This window comes from Tenrec ecaudatus, chromosome 8 (assembly GCF_050624435.1).
Source record: "Tenrec ecaudatus isolate mTenEca1 chromosome 8, mTenEca1.hap1, whole genome shotgun sequence".
NCBI lineage: Eukaryota > Metazoa > Chordata > Mammalia > Afrosoricida > Tenrecidae > Tenrec > Tenrec ecaudatus.
The window spans coordinates 135,843,423-135,849,696 of NC_134537.1; positions in this window are offsets into that span (position 1 = coordinate 135,843,423).

The following is a 6,274-nucleotide window of genomic DNA, read 5'->3' on the forward strand; positions in this document are numbered from 1 at the left end:
TCTTGGTCTTAGTATGTTAAACACCTTTGATTTAAAAATTATTACCTAGAATGATATATATTTTTTGTACTAATACTTTTTAGACAGTTTATTGTGTTTAAAAACAAAACCAACATTTGGTAGTTAATAGAAAATCCACCCCCCAAAATTCCTAATTTGTTATGCAAAGTACCCCTTAAAATTAGTTACAGAATTTGCTTTGTAAAAATGGGTATTTTGCAGTGAGTCAAAGCAAACAAGTTCTTAGCTAACGTGTTCATTTACTAGCCAATAAGTTCCTCACAAGGCCTATTGATTTTCCACTTTATTATTTGAAACAATTTCTCATTAATTTGATGTAAAGCACATAATTTAAAAACTTGAATTTCTTATTGATCATTTGAGCCTAACAAGCCATATTTGAGGTACAGGCCTTGGTTATGAATAAGATCTATTCCTAAGTGTGTTTAATTCACATTTGTACTTAAGCTAGAACAGCGGGTGTATATAGTTCTTACATAACCTCATGTGCAAGAAAAGCCTTTGAAGCTTTAAAACAGTTTTAAAAGCTGCATGAGCTACGAGTAAAGTGATAGTGAAGAATTTGGTGGAAGTAAGTTTAGTTATTTAAGAGTGAAGGCATATTTACATAACATTAAAAGGTAAGTAAGTTAGGTCACTTGTTAAAATTTGGTTTTACACCTTAGAACTCTGAAGAACCACAAGCTAAGAAAATAATATTGAACATGTTTTCAAAGGTGCTCTGCTGATAAGCTTTGGGGGACAATTGCTTAGAGAAAAATAATGATCTTTTATAATTTTACATATAAGCTGATGATCCTGGGTTACTTACAAAGTCTTAATATAAAAACAATCCTATAGAAACTTGATTTCTCTTGTAATAGTTGGCAAGACTTTGTTTAAGCAGTGTCATTTACTGGAAGTTTGTCCAAAGATACTCTTAATCATAAAACCTTTTATGATTAAGATCCTTTTCATTAAGATTTTCACAAACTAAAATGAAATTCATAATTTCAGAAGTTAGCTGAAATTTAAAAGCTTTGATCTACACATTTTGAAGGATTTTTTTTTTAACTTGTTCAATTCTTTGCGACCGGTATTAAGAGTACTGCTCTATAGGTTGTCTTCAATGCAGTGTTAGGCATTGGGTTGCTATCTGCCTAGTCAGAAGTTTAAGCCCACCAGTCTGGGAGAAACGGCTGTTCCTGTAAGTCGTGGGAAGCTTTACAGTAGGATTTGAGTTAGTAAATTTGAAGATTTAGAAGATTGCCATGCTCTAGGCTTTGCCACAAACTAGTATAAACTGCCATCTGGCTTGTTGAATCATTTTGTAAAGTATGTATGAGAAAATATTGCAAAATTAGAAACTTATTAAAATGATCCAAATGTGATACTTGGTTCTTGATATCTTCCACCTAGGCCTATATACTTCTGAAGGCAGAATTTCCCATTTCTAGACAACATTGTTGAGGCATCCTCTAGGGAGTTAAATGGTGCTGTTTTCCATTGTTTTTTGCAAGTTGGGACACTACAACCATGATCAGGGTTGTAGGTTGGATGGGTTAAATCTCAATGAAATTCCTGCAGGATCAGCCTTTGCTGTCTTTGAGCAAGTGTTTTGTGGGGAAAATTGGCTTAACCTTGGCCTTTTTCTCACCAGTGTAATCTTTCATTTTCTGAAAATTTAAGGCCCTGTAACTACTCTGTCACAATCAAGATTACCCCGTTGGAGTACAAAAATCTTTTGCTATAATTTTATGAATATTGAATTTAACAAGCGAGACAATTCCCTGGAAGCCACTGTTTTCAGTGGATCGTTTTTGAAGGTATCCTGACCCAGACTAACACTATTACTGAGAGAACTTGTTTTCGGCTATCCACTGGTGGCAGAGACATGTTTAAACACATTTTGTACAATAAATTATTTTTTCAAAACCATGCATAAATGATCATGGGTTTGTATATAACACATGGAGGAGCACCTTGTTTTTATTTGAAATAGCCTATAGCAACTATCACTTGAACAGCTGGCTGCATAGTCCTGGAAAACAACTATAAGTTGTTTGTATAATTTTGCTGCCAGAATATCCTTTATGTGGTTTTACACATGTGAACACAACGTAAATTTCAGTGGAATGTGGCCAAAGGAGGTATTACACTTACACTAACTGCTTTTATGTTTTGTTAAGTCTGCCAAAGTTACTCAATAGGACTCCATACACACCATGGAGAAGCGTGCCTGTTTTCTCATCTCACCAATACAGTCATTCTCTAACAACTATTTCTCCTAATACAAACGTGGTGTCTTAACAACTATTTGTATTTTTCTTCACTAGAATCTTGTCTCATTGAACTTTTTTAGTAATAGTTCATAGGAGAAAGATAAGGCTTTGTACCCCTGTAGAGTTAGTTCAGAACCCACCAGGGCAAACTACCCTGTCTAGGGTTCCTCTGAGTTGGCAATGACTTGATGGCAATTTGGTTTCTAGTTTCTCTAGGAGTGAGTATCATGTGTTAAGGACAATGGTCCTTGGGAACACAGAGGTGTGTTTTTTTTCCTTATTTGCTTTTTGATTTGTGAATGATGCTTATCAATTCTTTAATGACTAGAAAATCTCACTAAAAGACTAAATGTCCTTCCTAACTGCCTTTTAAAAATAAAAATTAAGTTTTCTGGGATTTATCTTTGTGTAAGGAGTGAGATAGGGACTCAGAAGTTATTTCCAGATGTCAGCCACTACTTTTTGTCTTAATCTATAAAAGGGTATCGGAGTAGACCCTACAACCTTTTATATTTGAAAGCATTTATTCAACAGATGACAATCTTTGTAAGTATTTTATCTTTTATTGTAGTCATTAGCATGTCATCCTAGAATAGTGCAAATGTAGCTTGACCTTAAACCTAAATGTTTTTCAAAACTAATTTTTATATAAGATCCAATCCTTTTAAAATAATATATTGCTCTATACTTTTCAAACTTCATGAGATTTCCATGGGGTACCTACATAGGCAAAGAGCTATAAAAGCTGCACAGAAAAGGGTTGGGTTTGGTGAAGTAAGCATTACAAGGAAGAAAGCTTTGAGAATCGAGCCCCAGTGAAAGTCCCTGGGTCTTGCAATTGGTTAATGCAGTTAGTTGCTAACTGAAAGGTTAGAGGTTGAGGCCCTCCAGAGGCACATTGGGAGAATTGCCTGGTGATCCACGTCAGAAAATTTATCCATTGAAAATCAGAATGCAGTTGTGCTCAGATGTACATTGACTTTGTGGGTGTGACGCAACTGGTTAGTGACCCTGTTGTCCAAAAATCTACAAATATGAGGGAGTTTCAAAAAGTTGGGAAAATGGAAGGAAAGAAAAAATGGGTCTTTTTCTAGAACTTTGGACATCTTGTAGTGGATAATTCAGTAGCCACGATAAAGGGACGGCTATATATTTTAACTGCTGCTAAATTAAAAAAGGTTTAGGATTTTTAAATTAAAATTCTTTTTAAATCATTTTATTGGGGCTGGTACAACTCATCACAATCAATACATTCATCCACTGTGTCAAGCACATTTGTTGCCCTCATAGAATACATCTTTTTTTATGCACATTTGTACATTTATTGCCCTCATCAAAACATTTGCTACTTGAGCCCTTAGTATCAGTTCCTCATTTTTCCCTCTTCCTCGCCACCCCCCATGAACCCTTGATAATTTATAAATTATTAATTTGCCATGTCTTATACTTCCCAACGTCTCCCTTCACCCACTTTTCTGTATGTAGATCCTTGTAGTGGGTTTCCCCTTTCTACCCCACCTTCCCTCTACCCTCTGTCTCTACTCTCACCACTGGTCCTGAAAGGTTCATCTGTCCTGGATTCCCTGTGTTTCCAGTTACTATCTGTACCAGTGTACGTCCTCTGTTCTAGCTGGATTTGTAAGGTTGAATTGGGATCATGATAGTTGCGGGGAGGGAAGCATTTAAGAACTAGAGGAAAGTTATGTGTTTCTTTGTTGCTACACTGCACCCTGACTGGCTGTCTCCTTGCTGCGTCCCTTATGTAAGGGCATGTCCAGTTGCCTACAGATGGGCTTTTGGTCCCACTCTGCACTCTCCCCATTCACAATGATTTCTTGTTCTTTGATACAGCAAGAAATTTAATTTTAACTAAACCCAGAAAAAAGTATATACAGCTGGCTTAAAAATACTGGTAGTGACTTCAGATTTGGGGGTCAAAGAAAATATATTAAAGTTTCTGCCCAATTTTTCACTTCTATAATGTACCCAACCAAAGCCATTGCCATAAAGTTGATTCTGACTTACGGTCACCTTATAGGATGGAGTAGAACTCTAGGGTTTCTGAGACTAAATCTGTACTGGAGGGTACAATCTCATCTTTCTCTTGTAGAGCAACTGGTGGGGTTGAGCTGCTAGCCTTCTGGTTAGCTGCCCACTACTTAATCCGTTGTGTCACTATAGCTTCTTACAACAGAAGTAAGTAAAATCACTTGGAGGGGCTATTCATAACTTTTTAATTTAAAATTTGAATTTGGCTGGTGATAGCCTCTACCTGAGGGAAAAGAGAGAAAGGCCACTTTTAAGCAGCAATAAAACAGCTCCAAATGTGCAGACCCCTGCGATTTCCCCATAAATAGGAAATTTGCATAATTTGTGGCAGTGGGTTCTGTGTTTACGCTGCCCCATAAAAAAGATAGCTTCTTAGTTATGAACCTCTATTAAAGTTAATATGCCTATGCAAATAGATCTTTATAATCTTGAGTTCTCAGGTCTGTCATCAAGCAGATTCTGGCTCAGGCCCAGTCACAAGATTTTTCACATTTTGAGCACACAATACACATTTCTGGTGATAAAAGACATATATATTTCTTAAAAATTTATTCCACCCCCACTATCATGATCCCAATTCTACCTTACAAATCAGACTAGACCAGAGGATGTACGTAAGTACAGATAGCAACTGGAAACACAGGGAATCCAGAACAGATGACTCCTTAAGGACCAGTGGTGAGAGTGGCAATGCCTGGAGGGTGGAGAGAATGTGGGGTGGAGAGGGGGAACTGATTATAGGAATCTACATATAGCCTCCACCCTGGGGGAGGGACAGCAGAGAAGAAGGCAGGGTGAGACATTGGACAGTGTAACATATGACAAAATATTTATGAATGATAAGGGGTTCATGAGGTACGGGGGAGTGGGGAGGAAGGGGGAAAATGAGCAGCAGATATTAAGGGCTCAAGTAGAAGGCAAATGTTTTGAGAATGATGATGGCAACAAATGTACATATGTTCTTGACACAATGGATGTATATATGGATTGTGATAAGAATTGTATGAGCCCCCATTAAAATAAAAATTTACTCCAGTTGAGCATTATTTTTACAGTTGTCTAACTTTTTGCTCTGATTATAAGCACATCTAATATTATTTTGTAGAAAAGATGAAGGTTTCTGAAGGTTTTTTTAAAAAAATCACTTTATTGGGGCAAATACAACTCATCACAATCCATATATACATCAATTAAGTAAAGCACCCTTATACATTTGTTGCCCTCATCATTCTCAAAATTCTCCTTCCGCTTGGGTTCCTGGAATCAGCTCATTTTCCTTTTTTCCCTCCCTCTCCCTCCCCATTCCCCACTCCCTCATGAACCCTTAATAATTTATAAATTATTATTTTATCTTAACTTACACTGCCCGGCGTCTCCCTTCACCCACTTTCCTGTTGCCCATCCCCCAGAAGGGAGGTTATATGTAGATCACCTAGATCAGTTCCCCCTTTTACACCCGCCCCCCCCCCACTTCCCTCCCGGTATCGTCAAGTTTTAATGGAACCTCCTGTTCCTGGGACTTTGTTCTTTACAATTTGTTGTGCACACTTAGTGGGCCTCATCCTGAGTTAACTATCCCAATAGAATGGTGACAGAACATCATTAGACTTTCACATTACACAGAAAGAATAGTCCTTTTAATCAATCAAATTTTAGAACTGGAAATGATCTGTGGTGCAGTATTCAGGAAGATGTAACTGTTAGTGTGAACTCTCTTAGGAAAAGGTAGGAGCTCTACTCTGGTGGCATGGTGGTCAGGTCAGTGTTAGGCTCCATGGAAAGGTTGATCAGGGGTGGCTACGTGTTGGAATTGACACAGTGGCAGGTATTTTTTTTTTTTTTTGGCTTTAGGACAAGGAAGGGGCAATAAGAATATATAATTCACATTTGTGTGTGTGTTCTCTACATTTTCCCATTAAAATACAAACAAAGGAAAATGCATG